We start from the raw sequence: 27,412 nt of genomic DNA on the forward strand, positions 1-27,412 counted from the left end.
TATTTTTAATTTATTGAGAAACTTTCAGACTGTTTTCTACAGTGGCTGCACCAATTTATACTCCCACCTACAGTGCACAAGAATTCCCTTTCCTCCATATTCTCTCCAACTCTTATTATTTATTGTATTTTTTATAATAGTTATTCTAACAGATATGAGGTGATATCTCATTGTGTTTTTTATTTATATTTCCCTTATGATTAGTGATGCTAAACCTTTTTTTTTTATGTGCTTATTGGCCATGCGTATATATTCTTTGGAAAAATATCTATTCAGATACACTGTCCATTTTTTTAAATTTATCTTTATTGCTGAAAGTATTACAAATGTCCCCTTTTCCCCATCCATGCTTTTGCAAAGGTAAGATTTCCTTCTTTTTTTTACAGCTGCATTGTATTCCACTGTATAAATGTACCACAGCTTTTTAATCCACTCATCCACTGATGGGTACATGGGCTGCTTTCAGATCTTGACTATTGTAAATAACACTGCTATGAACATAGGGGTGCATATATTCTTTCAAATTAGTGTTTTGGCTGTCTTTGGATATATTCCCATAAGTGGGATTGCTAGGTGATTAGGCAGTGCCATTTTTAATTTTTTGAGGTAATTCCATAATGTTTTCAACAGTGGCTGGACCAGTCTGCATTTCCACCAAAAGTGCATGAGGGTTTCCTTTTCTCCACACCCTCACCAACACTGTTTATTGATTTATTGATGATAGCCATTCTAACATGTGTGAGGTGGTACTTCATCGTGGTTTTAATTTGACTCTGATGATTAGTGAAAATGAGCATCCTTTCATATGTCTATTAAACATCTGTATGTCCTCTTTGAGGAAGCTTCTATTCAGGTCTTTTTCCCATTTTTTTAAAATACATCTTTATTGATTTCAGAGAGAGGAATGGAGAGGGAGGGAGAGAGATAGAAACATCAATGACTAGAGATCAAACCCAAAACCTGGGCATGTGCCCTGACCTGGAATTGAACCTCAATTTCCTGGATCTTAGGTCAATGCTCAACAGCTGAGCCACGCCAGGCAAGGCTGCTCATTTCTTAACTGGACTGTTTGTTTTGGGTATTGAATTTTATAGTTTCCTTATAAGTTTTGGAAAGTAAGACCTTACCAGATGTATCTGTGAACATGTTCCCCCATTCAGTGGGTTGCTTTTCATTTTGTTGATAATTTTTTTGTACAAAAACATTTTAGTTTGATGTAGTCCCACTTATTTAATTATTTAATTTTTTCTTTTGTTTCTCTTATTCAAGGCAATATATCAGATAAAATATTGCTATGAGAAATGTCTGAGATTTTACTACTTATGTTTCCTTCTAGTATTTTTATACTTTTGAGTCTAACATTTAAGTCTTTAATCCACTTTGAGTTTATTCTTGTGTATGGTATAAGAAGATGGTCTAGTTTTATTTTTTTGCATGTACCTGTCTAGTTATTACAAAACCATTTATTGAATAGATCCTCTTTATCCCATTGTATGTTTTTGCCTCCTTTGTCAAATATAATTGACTATAATTCATTGACTATAAAAACGTGGGGATATTTCTGGGCTCTATTTTGTTAGATTCATCTATATGTTTGTTTTTATGCCAGTACCATGCTCTTTTGATTATGATAGTAATTACTATTACTATTGTTACCAAGTACAGTAATTCCTCCAACTTTGTTCTTCTGTCTCAAGATTGCTGTGGCTCTTTGGGGTCTTTTGTGGTTCTATTTAAAATATTGGAATATTTGTTCTAGTTCTGTGAAATACAACATTCGTATCTTGATAGGAATTGTGTTAAATCTATGGATTGCTTTGAGTAGTATGAACATTTTAATGATGTTAATTTTTCCTATCCATGAACATGGTATAACCTCCACTTATTTGTATCATCTTCAATTTTTTTCCCAGGTATTATAATTTTCAGAGTGCAGGTCTTTTACGTCCTTGGTTAAATTTATTCCTAGGTACTTTATTTTTTACAAGCAACTGTCAATGGGTTTGTTTTCTTAGTTTCCCTTTTTTGATAGTTCATTATTGATGTATGAAATGCAACTTAATTCTGAACATTTATTTTCCTTTTTGCTACTTTACCGAATTTATTTATCAGGTCTAGTAGTTTTTGGTGGAATCTTTAGGGTTCACTATATACAATATTATGTCATCTGCAAACAATTAAAGTTTTACTTCTTTCTTTCCCATTTAAATGTCTTTTATTTCTTCTTTTTGTCTGATTGCTGTGGCTACAACTTCCAGTACTATGTTGAATAATAGTGGTGAAAGCGAACATCCCTGTCTTGTTCCCAATCTTAAGGGAGACACTTTTAGCTTTTGCCCATTGGGTATGATGTTGGCTATGGGTTTGTCATATAAGACCTTTAATTACACCAAGGTATGTTATCTCGATTCCCACTTGGATAAAAGTTTTTATAATAAATGGGTGCTGAGTCTTATCAAACACTGTTTCTGCATTTATATCATGTCCCAAAAAATGTATACACACTTAAGAGCTGATAACTCACTTAATTTTTACTTCTTTTCAGGTTTAACTGATTTGAAATAATGGGTGAATCCAGACTAAGCTTTGAACAAAGAAATTTATCATAAAATGCCACTAGACTTTTTTTTATGGGGATAAATGAAAGATAAAATTTACTGTACAAACCTGGCAACAGTCCATGTGAGGGCACACAAATACTGAATGAAATGATTCGTGATGTTTGCAATTCCATTGTTTTGTATTGTCAGTAGTGCCTGGACCAGAGCTCTCATCAGTTTGAAAACAGGCATTGATTAAAAAGAAAAAAGAAAAGCATCCATTTCTGTAGATTCTTTTAAATTTGAAAATGAACTGTATGTTAATAATATACACTGACTTTATAATCATTCAAAGTGCATATACATTTTTTGGGACACCCTGTATAAATATGATCATGTGGTTTTTATCTTTCAATTTATTTGTGTGGTGTATCACATTTATTGATTCACAAATATTGTAATCAACCTTGCATCTTTGGAATGAATTCCACTTGATCATGGTGTATGATCTATTTAATGTATTGCTGGATCCGACTTGTTAACATTTTGGTGAGGATCTTAGCATCTATGTTCATCAGGGATACTGCCCTATAACTGTCTTTCTTTGTAGTGTCTTTATCTGGTTTTGGAATTAGAATAACATTGTCCTCATGAAAAGAGGTTGGAAGTCTTCCCTCCTCTGAATTTTTTGGAATAGTTTGAGAAGAATTTAGTGTCAGTTCCCCTTTGAATGTTTGGTAAATCTTGCCTGTAAATCCATCTGGTCCAGGACTTTTCTTTGTTGGGAGATTTTTAGTACTGCTTTAATTTCACTAGTTGGAATCTGTCTATTCAGATTCTATGATTCTTCCTGATTCAGTTTTGGAAATTTATGTTTCTAGGAATTTATCCATCTCTCCCAGGTTGTCCAATTTGTTAGCATATAGTTGCTCATAATTTTTTTACCATCCTCTATATTTCTTTGGTGTTGGTTGTTACCTCTCCACTTTTAGTTTTGATTTTATTTATTTGGGTCCTCGCTCTTTTTTCTTGATTAGTCTGGTTAAAGGTTTGTCAATGTTGTTTATCTTTTCAAAGAACCAGCTCTTTGTTTTATTGATCTTTTCTTAGACTCTATTTTGTTCATTTCTGTTCGGATCTTTATTATTTCCTTCCTTTTACTCACTTTGGGCTCTGTTTTTTGTTCTTATACCAGTTCCTTTAAGTGTAAAGTTATGTTGTATAGTTGAGATTTTTCTTGCTTCCTGAGGTAGGCCTGTAATGCTATGAATTTCCTTCTTAGGACTGCTTTTGCTGTGTCCCATAGATTCAGGGTTTTGTGTTTCCATTTATATTTGTTTCAAGTTAGCTTTTGATTTCTTTCTGGACCTCATTGTTAACCTGTTCATTGTTTAGCAACATGTTATTTAAGCTCCATGTCATGTTCTTTTCAATATTTTTCTTATTTTTGACTTCTAGTTTCAAACCATTATGGTCAGAGAAGATGCTTGATATAATTTCTATCTTCTTAAATGTACTGAGACTTGTTTTGTGTCCTAATATGTGGTCTGTCCTAGAAAATGTTCCATAAGCACTTGAAAAATATGTATTTTCTGCTGCTTTTGGGTGAAATGCCCTGAAGATATCAATTAAATCCATCTGATTAGTGTGTCACTTATGGCTGCCATTTCTTTGTTTATTTTCTGTCCAGAAAACCCATTCATTGATGACAATTGAGTATTAAAAATCTCCTATTGTGACTGTATTACTTGTCAATCTCTCCCTTTTTGTCCATTGGGATTTGCTTTACATATTTAAGTGCTTCTATGTAGGGCACATAAATGTTTACAAGAGTTATATTCTCTATTTGTATTGTTCCCTTTCTCATTATGTATTGCCTTTCTTTGTCTCTTACTATAGCCTATGTTTTAAAGTCTATTTTGTCAGGTAGGGAAAGTTCTCAGTCATTATTTCTTCAAATAGATTCTCTATCCCTTGTTCTCTCTCTTCTCTCTGGTAATCCTATGATGCAGATGTTGTTTGTTTCATATTGTCCCAAAGTTCCCTTAAACTATCCTTATTCTTTTTCATTTTTTTCCTTTTTCTGCCCTGATTTTTTTTTCTACCTGTTTTCCAAATTACTTATTCAATCCTCTGCTTTTTCCAACCTACCTTTTATTCCTTCCAGTGAATTTTTGATGTCAGATATGGTATTCTTCATTTCTGACTGGTTCTTTTTTGTGTTTTCTATGTTATTTTTCAAGCTATTGTAGTTCTCACTAAGTTTCTTGAGTGTCCTTATAACCATTACTGTGAACTCTATATCTGATATATTATTTGCCTCTATATCATTTAGCTGTTTTTCTGGATAGTTATCCTGTTCTTTCATTTGTGAACTGTTTCTTTGTCTCATGTTTTGGCTTCCAGTTTGTGTTTCTTTCTATGCACTATATAAATCTGCTCTGACTCACAGCCTTTGTGGAGTGGCCTTATGTAGTGGGTATTTCTCAAGATTGCTATGACTAGTCAAGATATTTTGTGGTTTCACACAAATTTTAGAATTATGTATTCTAGTTCTATGAAAAATGTCAGAATATTGATAGGGATTCTATTAATCTGTAGATTGCTTAGGGTAGTATTGTTAATTTTAACAATATTAATTATTTCAATCCATGAGCATGGAATATCTTTCCATTTATTTGTTTCTTCAATTTCTTTCATGAATGTTTTATTGTTTTCAGTGCACAGGCCTTTTTATCTCCTTAGTTAAATTTCTTCCTTGGTATTTTATTGTTTTTCATGCAATTGTAAATGAGATTTTCTTTTAATTTCTCTTTCTCATAATTTTATTTGAGTCAGGTGTTTTTTTTAATTTATTGGGGCTACATTGGTTAATAAATCATAGATTATTAGTGTATAAACATCATGATTACTGTGTATTAGTTTTATATTATTCAACTTCACTAGATTTATTTATTAGTTCTAACCATTTTTAGTGGAATTTGTGATAAAAAAAAAAAACCCTCAACAAAGTGGGTACGGGGTAATGTACTTCAACATAATATAGGCCATACATATATGACCAACTCACAGCTAACATTATAATGCTGTTAAAATGCCAAACCCACAATAAAAATTTATAACATATCATAAGTGGTAAAAAACTAAAAGCTCTGAGCTTTTCTCCTGTCCCTCACCAAACTATGTCCAGCGGGGTTGTCTGGGCCTTCACAGGGTTGATATAAACCATCTCCTGTTGGGGGTGGTGTTCCCAGCCTGCAGGAGGGAGCAGGCTCTACCTCTCCTCCCGGACTGGCTCACTGAACTCACAGGGAGCTGGGATCAGCCTCCCCACAAAGCAGTCACAAAGCCCAGCACTTGCTCATCTGTCTTCCCAATCGGAGCCTTCCCTGGGGATACAGACCCAAAATCCCAGCTCTGCAAGGACCCAGCACCTTTGTGCCACAGGTCTCTTAGCAGGAGGGGTTACAAAATCAGCCCCCATGCAAGACACAGATCTCTCCTTACAGCTGGTCTCAGCAAAGCAACAGATGAGAATTCCAGCTCCACTCACACTCTCAACACTCTGTAGCATGGGCCAAAAACCCCATGTCTGCCACACTCCTCCAAGCCGTTCTCCTAAGCCCATAGGATGGAGCAGTCTGTGAGCTGCCATAGATGGTGGGATGAGTTCCACCCTGCACTAGAGGTGGGAGAATCCTTTCTCCTTTCCCTAGTCAATCTGTTTAGTCACTCACTGAGGCCCTGCACAATACCTTCCAGGAAAGTAGAGGGTCCCTCCAAGTCACTGATGAATGCAGGCCACAAGCCCTTTGTTTTGACCTACAAACCACAGCACAGCCTTTCTAGTGGTCAGAGTCAGGCAGAACTTCTCAGCTGGGGCTGCTAGCAATGGGCATACTCCTTCACTGGGAAGGTGTGGTCCTATTCTCCCAGGCAGACAAGAGTTCCCCTGGTTCCCTCTGCTGGATGCTATGAGGGCTCTCCCTCCAGACTCTGCTGCTCTGGGTCTGGAATCCCTGAGTGGAGAAGAGACTTCACACTCCTAAGGGAAGGGAGCTTTGCAGCCAATATCCCTCAGGCCTCTCAGCCAAGCACCAGCTCTGGGGGCTCCCCCTTTCAGCGACTCCCCTTCTTTTACCTGACTCTATTTGTTTCTTCATGCTCCTTGGATATGATATGTCCAATCAGCTGCACTTCGCTTGTTTTTTTAAGTTGTCTGCACTATTTTAGCTGTAGGTCTAATTCCTGGCTGGGAGCAAGGGCAGGCAACCTCCTGTTATGCTGCGGCCATCCTGCCTCCCTCTGTATGTCACTATCTTCACTTTTTAAAATTCATTTTTTTAATTTCTTAATTTAAAAAAATTAATTTCTTTAATTTTTTTAAATTTTAAAAAGTTTTCTTTCTTTTCTTTCTTTTTGCTGCTCTTTTTGGGTAACATACACGGCCATGTTTTCAAGGTGACTGATTTTTTTCTACTGCTTCATCTAGTCTATGAAATTCTTCGAATGTGCCCAGCCGGGCGTGGCTCAGCAGTTGAGCATCGACCTAGGTTTCAGGAAACCTCAGTTCAGTTCCTGGTCAGGGCACATGCCCGGGTTGCGGCCTCAGTCCCCAGTAGGGGGCATGCAGGAGGCAGCCACTCAATGACAACTCTCTCATCATTGATGTTTCTCTCTCTTTCTATCCCTTCCTCTCTTTGAAATCAATATGTATTTTCTTAAAAAAATTCTTCAAATGTACTTTTAACTTCATCTATTGCATTCTCAACTCCATGATTTCTGTTTGGACTTTTGTACTTTCCATTCTTTACTGAAGTTTTTGCTGTGTTCATTGATTTTTCTCCCTAGATCAGTGAGCATTTTTATGACCATTATTTTAAAATCTTCATCAGGTAAACTTACTTATCTCAATTTGATTAAGTTTCCCCCACTGTGTTTTATCTTTTTTTTTTTTTCGGTTGGAACATAGCTTTCTGCCTCCTCATTTTGCTTGACTGTCTGTGTTTGCTTTTCTGTTTTAGGCAAAAGAGCTTTTTCCCCCACCTTTGAGGGGTGACTGCGGGGACCAGGGCTGTGTTTATTCTGCTGCCTGGACAGTGCCCTGGGTGTGATAGCCTGCTAAGAAATGTCTGTTTCAGACTCATGGAGCATTTTAGCCGCTTGTGACTTATTTTAAAGATGGTTTTATTTATGTACTTGTCTGAAAAGAGAGACTAACATCATGTGCTCTGAGATTGCCTCTAACTCTAGAATAAATTTCTATGATTTTGTGTTTCCAGATTAAAAGAGGCTTGACAGGGCCCCTCCAGGCACACCACAATAAGTCTTTGTGCACATCTCTTGTGACACTTTATACTCTTTTGTAATAATTTTTAGAGATGCCACCTCCATCAGACTATGAGATTCTTTAGTGTCGTCCTTATGCTAAGAGACCCCCAGCAGTAGAAACAGAAAATGATAAATGGGTACATGTGGGACCTTTTGTTCCTAAATGAATGGTTTCCTTAGTATGTAAATTATCAGTAAGAGTGTTTTTTAATGACACATTAATATGCTAAATTAGATTGTTATTGAGTTTATACAATTTCATCATTAATTTCCTGGCTGCCTGCTAAGAACTGAGCATGGAGAAAGGCCAGAGAATGCAAAAATGAAAGTATTTACAGAGGGATAATGGGTCTCTGTTGCTTGTTTGCAGATTAAGCAAAACATAGCACAGGAAACAAGGCTCCCATTAATTGGAATCTAGTTATGTGCTTTTTAATATTAAACCAATAGTTACAAAAATTTAATCTAAAAGATATTCTCATTACTACTGAACACCAACAATTATAGGTAAGATACATCACTAGGAAACACCCTCAGGCTAAGGCTTTCTAAAATGACTATTTTCAATATCAACTTTCAGTTCATAAGATAATACTATGTCAGGTATTGTTGTATATCACATTTTTCCACATTCGGTTATGCCAGGGCATTTCCCAAGTAAAAGTTGTCACATCTCAATTTTACCATAAGATGAGCCAGATGGAGCAAAGTATATACAGTAACCACTGAGGAAGGAATTTGATGTCAGTTCTCAATTCTGGGATTTGGTAAAAGAAAAATGGATTTATACAATAAACAAGGTTTTCCCAAGATACTTTCAGATCAAGAATTGCATAAAGCAATGGCTGCTTGCTCTGGTTAATGAGCCTCTTTTCCTTAAGAAGGAGGAGCAGCACCTATTTAGGAAACCCAAGGAAACAGACAATGCATTCGGTATTGGGGCACCTGACCAAAGTTAAGTAAGGAAACAAATGTTAGAACTGGCAACTCTAGAGAAGGGAAAATCGGGCTATCCTTATATTTTCTAGAGTCAAACACACAAAAAAGTACAAAATAACAGTAACAACTACATCATTGTCGTTGACCTTGTTTCTTCTATCCTAGGCCTAGACCATTGTTTTCATCTGGGTGATTTAATATCCTCTTAGCTGGGTTCCTTGCTGGCAATCCCATTTTCCCTTAGTATATACTCCACTGTGGTGAAGGATCATGCTTTTTTATGTTTAGATTCTGTTGACTACTCCCTCAAAGCCCAAAGCCAGCCTGGCATTTACCTCTCCTTAGATCTTCAAAAATAACAACATTAGCACCAAGAGCAACAACAGCTATACTCTGTGCATACTGTTGGGACATTTCAAAGTCTGTATCTTCTACTTCATCACACTCTCAGCCCTTCAAATACAGATGTGTTTTTGTTTTCTGTCAACTATATAAACAAAATCAAACAAAAATGTATAGCAGTAACTGGAGTAATTAAGGGCCACCCAGTGCCAAAGCAATTTAAGTGAGAATCTCAGCAGAAGCACCAAGGCCAAAGCTCATCTTCACATTTAACAAACTGTGTAGTGAAGGTAATGCGACGAAATTTGGCACCACAAGGGATGGAAAAGAAACTTTTTTTTACTTCAATGATCGCTAGATGCAGTACAAGCAGAAAACACTCTTTAATATTTTTTAAAGACAAAGTAATGGGAGATTTGTTGCATTTCAGCTTAATGCTAATTTTCTGACTCAAAATGACTAAATCATTTTTCAGAGCTGGTGCTACCGCTTAGTGGAATTTCATTATTCCAGGGAATAAAATTAATGTGCAGTCAAAAAATAAAATTTACTCATGAACATAGGGCATTTTTCAAATTTAAAAGTATACTTTTAAAAAAGATAAAATGACAATAACCCAAAACATTTATTAAATGCAAAAATATGATTAATCTGATATATATTTTTAAATGTATTCTACATAAATTTTGATCAAATATCCACTATTATATTTATTATGTTTCCTTTACATTCGGGTTCTGGATTCCAATTGGAGAAAAGGCTGTATTCGTTGTTTCACTAACTCCATGAGTCAGGCCCAAACATCCAAATACCACACACCCATCTCCTATAAAGATCAGCTAAAAACATCAGTTTGAACTCAAAGTAATTTATCAGGAAATGCTTATTTCTTTGTCAGCTTGTTCAAATCAAGGTTAAGTTTTCTCTACTCCATAATCTGGAATCAGTGGCTTCAGTCTTGACCTGGGTTTTCTCCTTAACTCACTTTTCCAACTGTCTGCTTAGCATCCCCACTCGGACAACTAATAAGCATCTTAACTCATGGTTTACATTCCCCATAGACTGTAATAGTGTCTGGTAAATATTAACTGCTCAATAAATACTTTTTGATTGGATAAAAGAGCAGAAGCCCTCTCTCTGTGCCCTCATATATAATCTTGCTGCCCCCTAATCTGCTACGAACTATTTAATCCAAGTTAACATTTTTAAGCACCAGCTAATTATGTTTGAGTAAAACAAAAAAGTTTCACCAAAGACAATGGTAGTTAATCACAATGATAATTGGCAATAAGAATAATAAAAATGCTAGAAGCTTCTATATAGCAGTTGTTTAATTTGTGTGCATGACCACATAGAGGGGCTGCATGGCAGAGCACACTGGTGTGTGGGCTCCAGGGTAAGCCACTTGTGCTATTTTTCCTCCTCTGTCACTAGCTTGTAAACTTGGGCAAGTCTCTTAACTTTTCTGAGTCTCTGTTTTCTTATTTTTAATAAGGAGACAGTAATAGTACTTGGGGAGGCACAGTTAAATAAGTTAATGTATAACTCACTGTGAGACAGTGAGCACTCTGTCACAGTCAACTATTATTGTCTATAAAATCTGTTCTCTAATTGAAATGTTTATTGAGTTCTGGAGATTTTCTGCCGTATTCCACGAAGTGCTTCACCTGGTCATTCACTAGCTGCAAACTGAGCAAAGCAGTTCCTGCCCCTCAGAAGCTGACAGTGAGAGGAAGGGAGACATATCACAGGTGATTGCAGGGCAGCGTGATGAGTGCAGGACAGACAAGAGGACAAGATTGACGACTGAAGTGATCAGCAGGGCTTCCAGGAGGTGGTGTCTGGGTGACTCTTGAAGGAAGGGTACTTATTCTGCCAGGGTGGTGGTGGCAGGTGGTAAAGGCTTTCCAGGCAGAGGGAACAGAGTGAATAAAGACAAATTAGAAAAGAACTTGAATTGGACAATTTAAATAAATGTATGCAATAAATATATGCAATAAAATATTAAAATATGAATTACAACATACATGCAAAGCCTAGCAAACATGTAGCGTTAAACCCAGATACCTAATGCCTGGGGGAGAGAGAGAGACAAAGAGACAGAGACAGAGACAGAAGCAGAGGCAGAAAGAGAATGAAGATATAGGTGCCAGAAGGCAGGAGGTCCTGACACCAAAATAAAAACAGTAACAATCATTTGGTTGGTTTTCCAATGCTCCTGAAGATAAATGATGACAGTTCCTAAGGGAAGCAAATTTTATCTAGCCCTTTTCTATGAAAGAAATTCCTTACCTAGAACCTCTTAAAAGAACTGAAGGAAAGTTTTCGGTGGTGATAATAACTGTATCTCAATAGGGATTCAAATGTGAGCTTCAGAAAGCGGCTTTTCTGATTCCTTGGGGAGAATTTAGGGTATAACACCAGGGCACGACTGAGCAGAAACCATTTCATTGAGGGGGAAAAAGTGTTCCTTGCGATGTTTCTTCCCCATCTCCTCAGACTGCAGCCCGAAGCCTGCTCAGGAGAACCCCGTTGCGGGGAACAGACGTCTTCCAAGCCTTTCCTTCCCGCAGGACCTGTCCACTTCCTGCCCCATTCATTCCCTCCCGCCATGAGGTGATCCACTCTTTAGTTTTGTTAGTTAAGCTGATTAGCCAGCGTTCACTTACAGAATTTTGTATCAGTGCTTCTGAAACCTATTTACCACTGGAAAAACCATTTGATGTTAGCTTTTGTTTAGTTCATCAGATTGTGAAAAACAGAGACCTACCTTAGCTACCAGAGAGCGTGTGGTTACTGTAAGGATACATGGGCTGGACCGCGGCTGGAGTGCTGGGGGATGAGGCATTGCCGCCCTGGGTTTCTCTCTCTTCTTTTGCAAGCCTGTTTCTCCGCTGTGCTCCTTTCCCTCCATCTTTGATGATTCCCTCACCCTATATTCAGCACTTGTCCACCTCTTCAACTCGCACGCCGAGCTTGCTGGCCAGGGCCCCAGCAGAGCTTGGGGACTTTCTGCTAATCAGCAGGGTCTCAGCAGCTCTTGATTCAGAGCAACAGGAAACTCGGACGGACCCTGTTTACCTATTTGAGTCTGGCCTCGTGGGTCCTATATTTTCCATATTCTGCTTTTGCCCACCTTTGATCCAGCCATGACCTGTCAGGGTGAAAAGGAAGAAATGTGCTGCAAAGCCTGTCTTTCCATCAACAAGGTGACATTCTTTAAACAATGTTGGAGGAGAGCCATTGATCTGCATCATGAAGACTTCTCCCCAAAAGGGAGTCAGTGAGCGAGCCCAGGACCTGGAAGCTAGGGAGGGGGTGAATCCAAGCGCAGAAGGGCCTTTGGGAGCCATTTGTATCTCAATTAGGTTGAATTAGGCTGTTGTCAATTGTATCCGCACAGGGCGATTATTTAAGGGAAATAACCGAGCTTACCCTATCAGCACCCATTTATTTATGCTTTTGGTAATAAAATATTTCTTAATTAACCCTGCCATATCTTGGAACTATCGTGCTGATGTGGAGAAATGGACCATATTTGTGTGACTTTTTCAATTGACTCTTTGTTCAAACTAATCTTTTTTTTCCAAATAATTATAAATCATAGCAGAAACATTTCATAAAGTGTAATATGAGAAGAAATAAGCTTTAAATTGTAAAATAATAAAATATTAAACATATTTGTCTGAATTAAATCTACTATCAGTGGGTGGTTATTACTGCAAATCTTCCTGTGTTCAACTTACTTTGAAAAAAGAGAAATATTAATTGATGGCATAGGAAACAGGGCTCCAAGCCCAAGACTATAAAGAAAAATCAATTTTAGTTTGATCACAAAAAAGGTAAAAAAAAATTCACCTCATCAGTTCAGTCTGACTTCTGCAGCCGCCTCACTCTGCCTCTCAAAGTCATTCTTCTGCAGTTTTAACCAAAAGGCCCCCTATTCAGTCCACTGCTGGGTGCAGCAATGGCAGCCTTTCCTTCGGCGAGACATCGAGGCTGTCAAGTAAACCCATCATTGTGCAGAATGGCAATGAACTCGTTGTTTCACCACTGAATAAATACAATTCGCTGCAAAGGTACAGAGCGCTCCAAACAGCCACCTCGAACCTCCTGCAAGACCGAAAACCCTACTTTGAAACTACTAGTAGAAAGAGAAAAAGGAGCCTGAGGATCACTCGGTGATAACACAGCCCCATTCTTAATTTGCATTCAGGAAATTTCATTTCAGTACAGTGTCGTTGGGTAAGGAATAACATCTGAAAATTCAGAAAAGTTGATGAGAAAGGGCCTGAGCCAAACCACAGGTGGATGCAATCAGCAGGACGAGCCTTTTGTGTAAGGGTTGCCTTCGGTTCTCTCAGGCAAGCCACCCCTTGATTCTGCAGCTGATTCATTCTCCATTTTTCTCTCATCAGAGACTTACTGTGCTCTTTGGTTTCAGGTTAGTATGTCCTGTCGATCATCCCTGTCTTGATCAGGGTTAATTAAACAGTGAGCTCTCTCTATGAAAGATTTTCATTCTAAGTTTTACACTTAATTGCACAAAGAAGATGCCATTTGCATTCTAAGAAATTTCCAACATTAGTGTAGCATATGAACTTTAAAAAGATGATGGACACCTAAAAGTTACATGATATGGTAATTTTATGAATGTGTTATGGCAGCTGCTCTGTGGGGTGCTCTACACAAGTAATGTCTTAAATCCCACAGCAACCCTGAAAGTTAGATCCCCTGCATTGCTCCCTGCAGTGGAGGAGTCTGAGACTCACTTAGAAAAGCCTGAAGCAGCTCTCCAGGAGTAAAAGCCAGGAGCAGTAGATCCAGGGTGTAAACTTGGTTTTGAGGACTTCTGAGCCCATACTCTTCCCCCAGCTAATGATCACGGTAGCCTTCTAGCTGCTCTACCCCTGGCTTTGACCTGTTAATCCATTCACCACACTTACACAAGGAAATTCTGTGTTATCCCTGATCATCTGAGATTCCATTATTTAAAATCCACCAGTGATTTCCAACCACTTGTGTGCTCCTTAACACAACATACAAGGACATGCATAAACTAGTTCTCTTTTCTCTACTGCATTATTTCCTGCAAGGTATAATAAACCAGGCCCTTACTCTCTTATACATGTGCCCTCAGGTACTGAGATCATTAAATTAAAATATAGGCCTACTGCTTAGCAGTGTTTTAAGAAATGTTATTGACCACATGGCCTCCTGTAGGCCATGAGAGTAAATTGACGACCCCCCAAAAAGCCTGATTATACATTTTCATTTTAATATCTCTTCAAAAGAACTATCTTAATAATTCTAAAACGTTTCCTAATTTAGCATTGTGAACAAATCCATTGGTATGTCACTGGGTGGAAATGGTCTTGTATCAGGAGAGAACCCAGACCTCTGTGCTAAGATGTTGCTTAGCCCATCCCTCCGGGTGTCATTATCTCGTCTTTAATATCTAAAGTAAGAAACGACTACACACCAAGAAGTTCCATATCCAACCGTGAAAGTCCTAAATATTAATACTTGATATATAAGAAATTGTGTATTCTTCACCTTTTCCATAAATAGGCATGTAAAGTCTGGTATTAGATTTGTGAAAAGCTTGATTTAATTAACCTAGCAGAAAAGAAGGAAAGAAAAGCTATGATGTAGATGTCTGGCCACTTAACGCCATCCTCCTGCTTGCAGATACCCCCTGCAGAAAAGAGTGGAGGGAGCCAAGTGTTCTGCCCTTCGAATTCTATTATAATCCTAGACTTCCATATGAATATTAACTTAATTTCTTTAAAACCTCCTTCAACTTCTTTACACCTGCTAATCTTGAGCAGTGTGGACCTCGTCACAGGCTGCATAGTCTCTGCACTCTTTCTGTACCCCCGTGCCTTTCTGGTGCTATCCACTCTTAGGGATGTCCTTCTCAACTTCTCCATTCTTCAAGACTAAAAACAAACCATCTCCTTAGAAAAGCCATTTCCAGCCCTGGCCTGTTGGCTCACTTGGTTGGAACGTAGTCCTATACTCCAAAAAGTTACGGGTTCATTTCCTAGTCAGGACACATGCCTAGATCAGGGCACATATGGGAGGCAATCCACTGATGTTTCTCTCTCTCTCCCTTTCTCGCTCTCCTAAAAATCAATAAAAACGTATCCTTGGGTGAGGATTTTAAAAAAGCCCTTTCTGAACCTCAGAATGGGTCAATGATTAATTCTCTGTATTTCTAAGTAATTTATGCTTGTCTAGGTGTTAAAATAGATTATTTTGTTGAAATAACCTGTTTATGTGTCCATATCCCTCACACAACAAGTTCTGTGGGTAGAGCTGGCGAGTGGCCATTTGAGCTGGGTCATGGAGTAAGACAACCTGGGATGAAATTCTAGCCTCACTGCTTATTGGGTTATTACACGTAACCTCTGTATGCCTTGGATACCATGTCTGTAAATGAGAATAATTTTACCTGCTAAATAATCATTTTACCTACTGTTCTTAAAGAGAATGCTGTGGTACTTTAGTGAAATAATATAACTAAACCCCTAAAACAGCATCTAGATAGAAATGACATATACTAACCAGTGTTGGGTGTGAACAGGGAAAAGCACACATTCTTGACATGAACTTTTCTAGCCCAGCTTGACAATAGCTTTCTGCAACCTGACAGTCACATCATGTGCTGGTATGTTCTCAAAAATATGAGGATGTACAGAGCACTGCCGACATTTTAGTGCAAACGTGCATGTGAATACAGGAGCAAATATGGAGTGCCTATCAGCAACAGCAGCTAGTTTGACAGAAGACTTGTCAGCATGATCTCTGTCAGTCTTTACTGAATGCTGGTGCACACACGGGCAGCAAAAAAATACGATATTTTCCACTGATCTACATCAAATCGAAAAAGCAAAGTAAACTAAGTAAACTTTTTAACAAGCTAAATTTATTCAAAGAGGCATTATTTATTTCAAGATTATTTTTATTACATTTTAATGTTGAAATGTTCTTTCTTTTATGAAGTGGTGGTGACAGCTGAGTTTGTTCTCTTTGTAGCTTGCTGTCTTGTATGATTGAGTTTTAACAACTTGATAGCATAAGCTAGCGATGCTACTTTTGTCTCCTCCCTTTTTTATGTTCTGAAATTATTCTGTTTTATAAAATCCCATGTGATTTGGACAGAATAGTTTACCCCAGGACTGGTTTTACTGGGCCCAGTCTTCTCCTCTATGGTATAGGCTCTGGAACTTGACTGTCATCTCAGAGAGAGGCATATTAGCCAGGCTCCGGGGACTGGCGTGTGTTCACAGTAGCAGTGGCCAAGCTGTGCTGAGTGTGTTCGTCGCTGCGCTCAGATGTCATGTGAATAATTCATTTTGTCCTCAGTGCTACCCTATGAGGCCATTTACTTACAGTTACACAACTAACTAGTGATTCAAACTTAGTTTGTCTCCTTTCAAATCTATGCTTTAAGCACCACATTATATTACCTAACTACACATTTGCAAGGCTCTCATTTTCAATGACTCAAAAGAGTAATATAATTACCTGCAGATCAGTTCCCTTAGGCCTATGCACTCTGCACATAATCTAAATATGGGGATAATCTAAGTGGAAGATGTTAACTCTTAGGTTCTTTGTTGAGCATAAAATCTGATATTTTCCTCTAATATTTGGATAATCTGGATTAGACTGTTCAAGTGCTAAGGCAACTTGAAGCACTCTTGTCTTATGATAAGGCTGGAAGGGTTAGCAGATTTAAATACTCAGAATTCTTAGTTAAATTCTTTTGTACTGGATACTCACAGGACAAATTGTTGATATCGCCCTTCCAGCTGATTTTTTGCCATCACATGCGTTAATGCCAAGAATCAGTTTAGGTTCTTGAAAAATATCCCTTTGGCCTGAGGTGGTACCTTTAAGGCGACTTCGCTCCGCTCCCCTACTCGGTACAGGGTGGGGTGGGAGGCAGCACAGACGCCCACCCCGGCTCTGAGGGCAGCCTGCTCCACCCGCTCTGCCACCATCAGGATGCTTCTTGATTTCCCCAAAACACAGTTTCCAGGCATTTTTAAATATGCACGAGAGTACCTACTTCATAGAATTGGAAGAATAATGGAAAAAAACACACACGGAATGGAGTCTGGAACAGAGAGAACACTTGATAAACACCGTCTCTCGGTGGCACCGCTGCTGCTCTCGTTGCCCTTACAGATGTCGCAAGTCTCAGGAGAACTTGGCCGTACCGCCCACACTTCGAAGCCACCACTGCCTTCGGGGCCCCGATTTTTGCTCTTGAAGGCGTCTTTCCTGCTTCATGGGGGGCAGCACATGCTGGCAGGTGAGCTATCAGCCTGTCTCCTACCTCAGGAACCTCAGGAGTCTGACAGCTTTCCTACCTTTCATCCGCTCTCTGTCCTCTTGTGTCTTAATTGGTACAACTTTCTGAAGAACCTTACGTGTGTCTGGGGGTTCGCTCCGTGATCTCCTCCACAGGGATCTCTGGGCCATGCACCTAACAGCCTCTTCAGAGAGTGCTCTGTGATTTGAATGCGCTGACCTCTTGACCCTTCCTAGGCACTAGTAGCAAAGAGTTGTCCTGTCATACCCTTGGCTGAATCTTCAAATTTTAGGGGTTTTTGCAATCTGTATAGGCTGAGGACCTCCCAAATCACCAAAGCCTAGTTCTTTTACTTAACGGGTCTTCTCTCAACTTAGTTCTCTCCTCTGATATTTTACTAAAAGCAACAGAAAGAAACTAGGCCACAGCTTCAGCTTTTTGCTTGGAAATCTTCTCAGCTCAACATACAGCTCACTGCTTAGAAGCTCTGCTTCTCACATCACTGTGAAGATAAAATTCCACTCACTTTCTGCCACTGTATCTTCTGTTAAAGATCCCCTTTCTTCCCGTTTCCAACTGCATGTTCCTCACTTCCTTGAGACCTCACCCACAGCACTCAGCATTTACATTTCTACCAAGAGTGAGTAACCACGATTCAGACATTCTGTAAGATATATAGGTTTTCTCTGCCGTGCTCCTCTCTTCCTTCTGAGCCCTTCCCTGAAGACCTAACATCTTAATTTCTGCTAACAATCTACTCAGGGAAACCCAGCTTTTTTATCATGCTGCTCCAGACTTTCTAACCTCTGCCCACTTCCAGGTTTTCAGATATTGATCACAGCAGCACTCTACTTCCAGGTACCGAAAACCACACTAATTCTCTTTTGCTGTTATGACAAGTTACTAAAATCACAGTGGCCTAAAACAACACCGATGTGTTATCTCAGAGTCTAGAGATCAGTTTAAAGTGTTGACAGAGCAGCGACCACCCTGGGGGCTTGAAGGAGTAATCCTTCTCCAGCTTCTGTTTTGTTCTCGAAGCTGCCCGCGTGTCTCAGCTCATGACTGCAACACTTTGACCTCTGCTTTTATTGTCACAGGTCTCCCTCTGACCTTCTTGCCTTCCTTACATAAGGACCTAATGATTACCTCAGACCCACCTAGATAATCCAGGGTAATCTTCCCGCCTCAAGGTCCTGTTTAATCACCTTGCAAAGTACCATTTACCATATGAGGTGGCACACAGGGGTGGGCAGAGTAGGTTTGCAGTTGTAATACAATAACTAATAAATAATAATATAAGAGTAAACTTTGTATTTTGTGTCCTCACAACTGTAAACCTACTTTTGCCCCCCACTGTATTTACAGCTTCCAAGGTTTAACAAGGTGGACATCTCAGGTGACCATTGTTCTGCATATCACAGGTTGTAGAAGCTCGTTATATACTCTGGATACTAGAACCTAAGCAGATGTATGGTTTGCAAATATTTTCTCCCATTCTGTCTGTTTCTTTTGACTTTATAGTGCCCTTTGATGCATCATAGTTTTTAATTTTGAAGTCCAATTTACTTTGTTGTTGCTGTGCTTGGTGTCATATCTATAATAGCTCTATAGTATTAACTCTTATATTTATGTATTTGACCCATTTTGAGTTAATTTTTGTATATGGTATAAGGCAGCAGTTCAGTGTTACTGTAGTTACTCTGCATCATTTTTCTAAGAAGGCATTTTCCCCTATACATTCTTTTAGTACCCTTGTAAAAAACCAACTGACTGCAATAAAAGGGGTCTATTTCTGGACTCTCAATTCTATTCTACTTATCTATATGACCGTCTTTATGCAACTAAAACACTGTCTTGATTAGCATAGTTTTACAGCAAGTTTTAAAATCGGGAAATGTGATCCACACAACATGTTCTTTTACGAAGTCGTTTTTGCTGTTCTGGGTTCCTTATATTCCCACCTGACTTTTTGAATCAGTTTGTCAATTTTGAGAAAAAAACTTGCTAGGATCTTGACAGGGATTGCATTGAATCTGTAGGTTAATTTGGGAGTATCAATCTTAACCCCACTAAGTGTTTCAGTCCATGAACATGAGGTTTCTCCACTTACTTAGGAAGTCTTTAATTTCCTCCCACAAGATTTTCTTTTATCAGTATACAAGTCCTGCACTCCCTTTGATAAATTTATTACTGTGTATTTTATTTTTTTGATGATGCTATAAGAGCGAATGATTCATTCTCATATTATTATTAATTTCTAGTATATAGATTTTTGTTATTGGTTCAGTATCTTGCACCCTTATTGAAATCAATTATTAGATCAAATGGGTTTTTTGTTATTTTTGTTGTTTCCTTAGGATTTGCTCTGTGTAAGATTGTATAATTTGCAAATAGAGATAGTTTTACTTCTTGCTTTCCAATCTGAAGAACTTCTATTTATTTATCTTGATTAAATCCTGAGCTTGAACTTCTACTATAATATTGAACTGAAGGAGCAGGAGTGAACAGCTCTGACTTGCTGATCTTATGGGGAAACGGTACAGCCTCTCACTTAGGAAGGAGCACCACGTTAGCTGTGGGTGCCCCGCGGGTGCTCTCCACTGTGTTGTCAAGGCCTCCTCTAGTCCTAGATGTGTAATGATGTGATGAAAGGGTATTAGACCTTTTAAATGCTTTTCTACATCAATGAAGATGTAGATGTAGATGTAGATGCTTTTTGTCCTTTATTCTTTTAACATAGTGTATTTCTTTGGTGAATTTCTGCATATTAAACCAAGCTTGCATTTCTGGGAAAAATCTCTAAATAATTATTTTGTTGAGCATATTTTCATAAGGATTACAATCTGCTTGATATTCTGTGATCTATTTGTCTGTTTAGATATCTTGGTAACAGTGGCCTTAGAAAATAAGTTGGTAAGTATCCCCCCCAAGTTAATTTTGCAAGAGTTTGTGAAGCATACATGCTTATTCTTCTTTAAATATTTGGTAGAATTCACCAGACAGGCCAACTGGTCCTGGATTTTTCTTTGTGGAAAGTTTATTGGTTTCTAATTTAATCACTTTTCTTGTTCTATGTCTGTTCAGACTTCCTATAGCTCCTCTAGTAAGTCTTGATAGTTGTGTCTTTCTAGGAATTTATCCATTCATCTACTTTTTCTAATTTGTGGGCATAGAATTATTCACACTGTTTCTTTATCTTTTTTGTTTCTGTTTTATTTTGATTTTAGTAATGTGAGTCTTTTTTTTGTCAGCTTATCTAAAGTTTTGTCAGTTTTGTTTATCTTTTCAAAGAATCGGCTTCTGACTTGTTGATTTTTTTTCCTATTGTTTTGTTTATTATTTAGAATGTGTTTAATTTCCACATAATTTGTATTTCCCAAATTTTCTCTAGTTACTGATTGATAGTAACATTCCATGGTGTTTGGAGAATGTACTTTGTATGATGTCAATCCTTCTAAATTTATTGAGTATTTTTACCGCCTAAGATGTGGTCTGTCATATAAAGAATGACCCATGTGCACTGAGAGTGTGCATTCTCCTGTTGTTTGGTGGAGAGTGCTATAGATATGAGCCATATCTAGTTGGTTTATAGTGTTTTCAAGTCCTCTATTTACTTGCTGAACTTCTTTATAACTGTTCTACCCATTATGGATAGAATAGTTGAAGTGTTTAACTATTATGGATCAATTGTTTATTTCCTTCCTCAATTCTGTCAATTTTTGCTTCCAGCATTTTGAGGTTCTTTTATTAAGTGTCTATATGTTTATAATTGTTATATGTCCTTCATGGATTGACTCTGACTTTTCCTTATCAACGCACTTTAAATGTTAGAAAGCCCCCAGGCTGATGCATCAACTCTCTTTTTCATCTGCATACTGTCTGTATGTGAACATCCAGTGTCAGTGGCTTTTAATGACCTCTAGATGCTGGTGACTTCCAGATTTACATCTGGAGGCCCATCTCCCCACAGAATTCCTTTCTCTGTCTTCCTGGCATCTCACATGGAACAGGCGCAAAACAGAACTTATGATTCACTCACTACCAAATTCATTCCTCTCTCTGCTCTTTTCCATCTCAGAAAACATCACCATTGCCCAGTGATGTTGCAGCTCTGACCATACTGATCGCTCTCCTCTGTTCTCAGGTTTCAGCTCCTTCGCTTGCCAGCTCTAATTCTCAAACATCCTGAGTCCGCATGCCCCTTACCACCTCTATTGCCCCCACTCTGTCTAAACCACTGTTATCTCCAATAGCATCTCTACTACTGCAGTTACCTCCTAACTGGACTCAGTGCTTCTAAACTTGGCCCCTCTCAATCCATGTTTCATGCACAAACCATTTTAATCCTAAACCAGATCACATCACTCCCTTGTTTATAATCTTTCATTGTTTTCTATTGTTTTGCATTTACAGTAAAATCTGCCCTCTTTCCCAGGGCTTAAAGACCCACTCGTGATTTTAAATCTCACCTTCTTTTCTTAGTTAACCTCCTACTACTATCTACTTATGTACTATTTTCCTCAAATGTGCTAATTTCTGTCTCATCTTAGGTGTTTTGTGCCACTGTTCCCTTTGTCTTAGCTTGTCTGCCTCTGCTTATCATTTACCTTCAGCTTTAATGTTGTCCCTAAGAAATGCTTTTTGTGGTCGCTCGTCTAATTTAGCCACCCCACACCAGATATCACCTACCACAGATCCTGCTCTAGTTTCTTCACTGCATATCACATTTTTATTGCTTTCATGGTACTTAATTGCCATCTGAAATAATCTTCCCACTTATTAGTTGAATCACATTTTTATTTTTGTTTGTTTTTGTTTTTGGTGTCTCTCCTCCTCACAACCCAATTATTACAAATTTCATGACAGCAAGTTTTGTTCAACTTGCATCCCAAGGTCAAAACCAGAATAAAGTAGGTGTTCAACAGATATATGGATGTATATAAATGGGTGACAATATCTAAGCAACAGGAATTAATGGAGTGTTTATTACAGAGCCAATATTAAGATAAATGTACCCACACCACATTTAGTTTGTTTTGTGGCTCGAAATTCCAGAAAGTGTGGCCCATATGCTCATTCCTAGGGCTATGGTGGAGTCCCAGAGCTACAATGACTGAAAATGGGAGAGAAGTGTATTGACAAGTCAGATGCCAGATGCTCTACCAGGTAAGGAGCAGGCTACAGCAACAGACACTCATCATAAACAGAAAACAAAATTGTAGTCGTACTGTAAGTAAAGTTTATAAAGACTAAGTATGGCTGTGTAGCAACCAAAATTTATAAAAATAAAATCATGAGGTTAAACATATAAAATAAAGAACAGTGTTACTTTAAAAAAAATTAATACAATTTTAGTAGTGATTTTACAATTTGAAATAATAGAAAAAGAACTAATGGATAAAAGTTAGAACAAAACAAGTTAGAATAAAAGAATAGTAATGGAGAAAATTTAACAAAGGAAGCTGATAAAATTATAAGTATTAACATATTGGAAAATTCATAAAGATGGGAACATCTGTGACATGCTTTTAACTTCTCTGAAGATGATCCAGGTATTAAAATGTCCAGTGTGATGGTCTATTATTACATCAAGTATATACCTATTTTCAGCCCAAAGGCCCTGATAAAATAAAACAAGTGCCAAAGGAATTTAAAGTAAAAAATTACAAGAACATTGCCAAATGCAGTGGAGCAAAGTTTCTTGACATTCAATCTTAACCTCATGCATATCATTCAATAAGCACTCGCTTCACTCAACAGTCTCACAGATAAATGAACAATAAAAATAGCATAATGGGTGCAATGATGAAGGTAAAAATCTTGGAGGTCATGGTATTAGAGATCAAAAGCCCCTTGCTATTGAGGAATTGACAGTATTCAGGGAAGGCCGTCTTGAAAAGGTGTCGCCTGTGCTGAACCTTGGTGGATGAGCAGGAATGGTCAAGACAATCAGCCCCCTTAAGCTTTAGAAAGAAAAAATAATAATATTTCAATGCACTGGGTAGGAAGCCTTCCCAAAAGAGACAAAGGTTGGATTTGACTTAAAGCATGTGTAGAATGTGGAGAGGCAGAGGCATTCATTTTCTAGGACTGCCATAAGGAATTACTACAAAGGGGTGGCCCACAACAGAAATGTATGCTCTCATGTATTCCGGACACTAAATCCAAAATCAGAGTGTCAGCAGGGCCATGATCCTTTTGAAGGCTCTAGCGAAAATCCTTCCTTGCCTCTTCTACCTTCTGGTGCTTGCTATTAATCCATTTCTTAATTTGTGACATCAGAACAACTTCTGCCTTCAACCGTCTTCACATGGCTTTCTCCCTCTCTGTGTGTCTCTGTGTCTGAATCTCCTTTTAAAGACAGCAATCATTGAATTTAAGGCCCACCCTAATCCAGTATGACATTTCTTAACTAATTACATCTTACAAAATTACTCTTTTTTCTTATATTCTGAGGTTCCAAGTGACATAAATTTTAGGAGGACACTATTCAATCCAATATATCAGATGATATGGAACCATAACTCTCAATGGATGGATGACTCATAACCATTTTTATGATATTTGACACTCACAAGTGTATATTCAAAATATTTAACAAGTGGCAGAGTAATAGCATTAATATGCAAATCCATATATTTACAAATAAAAAATATATTCATTTTATTCCCTAAATAAGTTAAACTCTAAAACTAATTATCAGTGTTTACAAGTTGTATATAAATTGTCAAATCATTCTAAAAATTTCCAAAATAATCACTGGTGTGACCCCTTTGGTGACATGACTGAGGCTAGTTGTCTCTCTCTCTATATATATATTAGCGAGAGGGAGACATTGATGTGAGAGAGAAACATCGATCTGTTGCCTCCTACATATGCCCTGACCTGGGATCGAGCTCTCATCCTGGGTATGTGCCTGGACCAGAAATCAAACCCACTGCTTTCTGGTGCATATGACATATGACGATGCACCAACCAAGCCACACTGGCCAGGGCTTAGTTGTATTTTGACATAGGAAGCCAGGTAAAACTATTTCAATGACTTTTTCATTGAATTAATAGTTAAGTCACTTGAAATCATAAGCCAAGATTTCTTCTTAAAATTGATAACATCAATTCTACTGCTGAATCCTCTCAGTGTTTACTGAATCAATAGTAAATGGTCAATAGCAATAGGCCAATTTTGCAAAGTGGCTAAAATTTAAAATAAAAAGTGACTTAGATATTTTTATATATTTAATATCTCTATTACTGATTAAGTCATAAAATCATTTATTGTAATGTCATAGATAATTAGGTCAAAATTTATATTCCTGACCAGAAAGTGATGAAGTTGTTTGATAACTAAAAGCATAGAGTCTATGGTCATCTGCCTGGGCTCAAATACTGCCTCTATGATTATAAAGCCTTTCCCTACCTCAGCTTTTTCACATGTAAAGAAGTTATATGCATATATGCATAACCCATGGACACAGATGATAGCACTGTGAAGACCTGGGAAGGGGGTGGGAGCAAGGTGGAAGCGATCAATGAGGAAAAAAAAGTGACATCTGTAATACTTTCAACAATAAAGATAAATTTTTTAAAAAGAAACCAAAAAAGGGGGGGATAATGATAATAATTATAATACTCTATTGAGTTGATTATACATTTACAAAGTATATGCTTGATATAGAGACACACTCAGAGAGGAACAATTCTTGTGATTCACGTGAAATATCAAGGAAGTACAATTTTCAGGTACAAGGATGTCTCCCAGTGGTTTTGTCAGCCCTGTGTTTATAACTAAAATATAGATTCACTATATTAGTCAGCTAGGGCTAAAATGACAAAGCACCACAAATGGGGTGGCTTTAACAACAGAAATTTATTTTCTCACAGACCAAGAGCAAGATGCCAGCAGAGCTGGTTCCACCTGAGACCTTTGTTCCTGCCTTGTGGATGTCCATCTCCTCTCTGTGTCCTCACGTGGTCTTCCCTCTCTGTCGACCTATATCCAAACCTTTTTACACAATCACAGTCACCTTTGATTATGGCCCACCCTAATGATTTCACTTTAACTTAGTTATTTCTTTAAAGACCCTGTCTCCAAATAGCATATGCTGAAGTACAAGGGACCTCAACATATGAAATCTGGGGGTCACAACTCAGCCCATAACAATCACCAACTTGAGACTCTGTGCTCATAGGAGTTCAATATGGAAAATTGCCTTATGTCTTACTGGAGTGTTGTTCACAAATACCTAAACGTACTCTACAAATGTCAGTTTTACTCTCTACATAGATAATGCTTTATTGTGGGGCAAAGGAAAAAATAGCTATGGCAAATATAATCAGTTTTTATCTCAGTTGTTCAACTACAGTGCATGTGATGTATTCATTTAAGCAAGAAAGGAAGTGAATTTCAGACAGAATTCCTACTGAGCAGAAAATTAAGCTAACTCCAAGTTATGACTAGAGTGTCCTTTAATTATTGTGTTAGGTCACATGTGAATATATGGCAGACACTTGTTCAACAGAGGAATAGCCTTTTAAAAACATATCTGGTAAGAAATTTTTTAAATACATTTTTCAGGTCCAAAAATGTTGAAAAGCCAAAAACAGAATTGGAAGAACAATAAAAACTTGCACTGCTTTTAGAAATGGCTGCATTCTAGGGGGGGGGAAATCATTTACAAGTAGATTTTTCTGTAGTAGAGCTTATTTGAAAGGCATCAGGAGGACTTATCATTGAATATAAAGCACCTGTATATGTTGTTATAACGTACACACTCACCCTGCAGCTTACTATTCCAGGCTCTTAAAGCAGAACTGTCTTCACTCACTAACCACAGAGTGGAGTAAACCTAGCAAATAAAACCTCAAACTTATTGCTACCTGATCACTTTAAAAAAATATCTGTTAGGAGAAAGACACATGTAAGGAAGACTGTCTGAGAGCCTGCAGTCTTTTTGTTCTTCTCTGGGTAATCTTACAGTAATCCTTGAACTGAGACAAATTAGCAAAGCTCCTTCTCACCTGGACCATATCCTTTCATTCCCACCCTGTGAATCCCAGGAGAAGTTATGGGCTCACTGAAGCATAAAAAGGAACGAGGCAGCCTGGAAAACACGCTGCGGAGGAGATCTACAGCCTGAACCAAAAGCAGTGCTGTTACATTACTGCGAGGGCACTATTTCTTCAGCACAGTTGACCTCATAGAAAGGAGGATTATCCATTTTAGAGGGGCAGGCTCTAGGTGCCTGGATCCCTGGTGTTTCTGCAGTGCATATCACAGGTACTCAGTAAATATCTCATTCGCTCTTCAAACAACCCTGTGAGGTTAACATCTTCATCCTAGAGAAGAAAACAAGGCCCAGCTCACCTGGCTTTCACACCTAATAGAGGAAGACTGGGGAGAAAGCCCAGGTTGCAAGCAAGCAATCGGGGCTTTTGGCCACACCTGGCACTGTACGGCCAGAACTTTATAGTGCCATCTTCCTGAGAGTTTCTATGTCCCCAATGGTGCCTGGTGCTGGCCAAGACAGGCAGTGCCATTGGGGGTGCCCATAAGCAGGACTCAGACCTTTATGAGTCCTGGTCCCACCTATCCTTTTGGGGGTGCACTTGACAGGCTACTCCTCACATAGGGTCAACCAGATCTCCAACCTTCATGCCAGCAGCTTACATTGGCATGCACTCTGTGTAGGTATACTCTATGTTTTTTGATAAATATATAGAATAATGTGTATCCACCATTATAATATCATACAGACTAGTTTCACTTCCCTGACAGTGTGCTTTGTAAATATAATTTTATGTTAGAATAATTTTATATTTACAGAATAATTACAAAGACAGTCTTCACCCTGCTTCCCCTAATGTTAGCTACTTACATGACCCTGGTACATTTGTCAAACTAGGAAATAAACTCAATACTCTTAACTAAGCT

The sequence above is a fragment of the Miniopterus schreibersii genome, assembly GCF_964146895.1.
Source record: "Miniopterus schreibersii genome assembly, chromosome: 7".
In the NCBI taxonomy this organism is placed as follows: domain Eukaryota; kingdom Metazoa; phylum Chordata; class Mammalia; order Chiroptera; family Miniopteridae; genus Miniopterus; species Miniopterus schreibersii.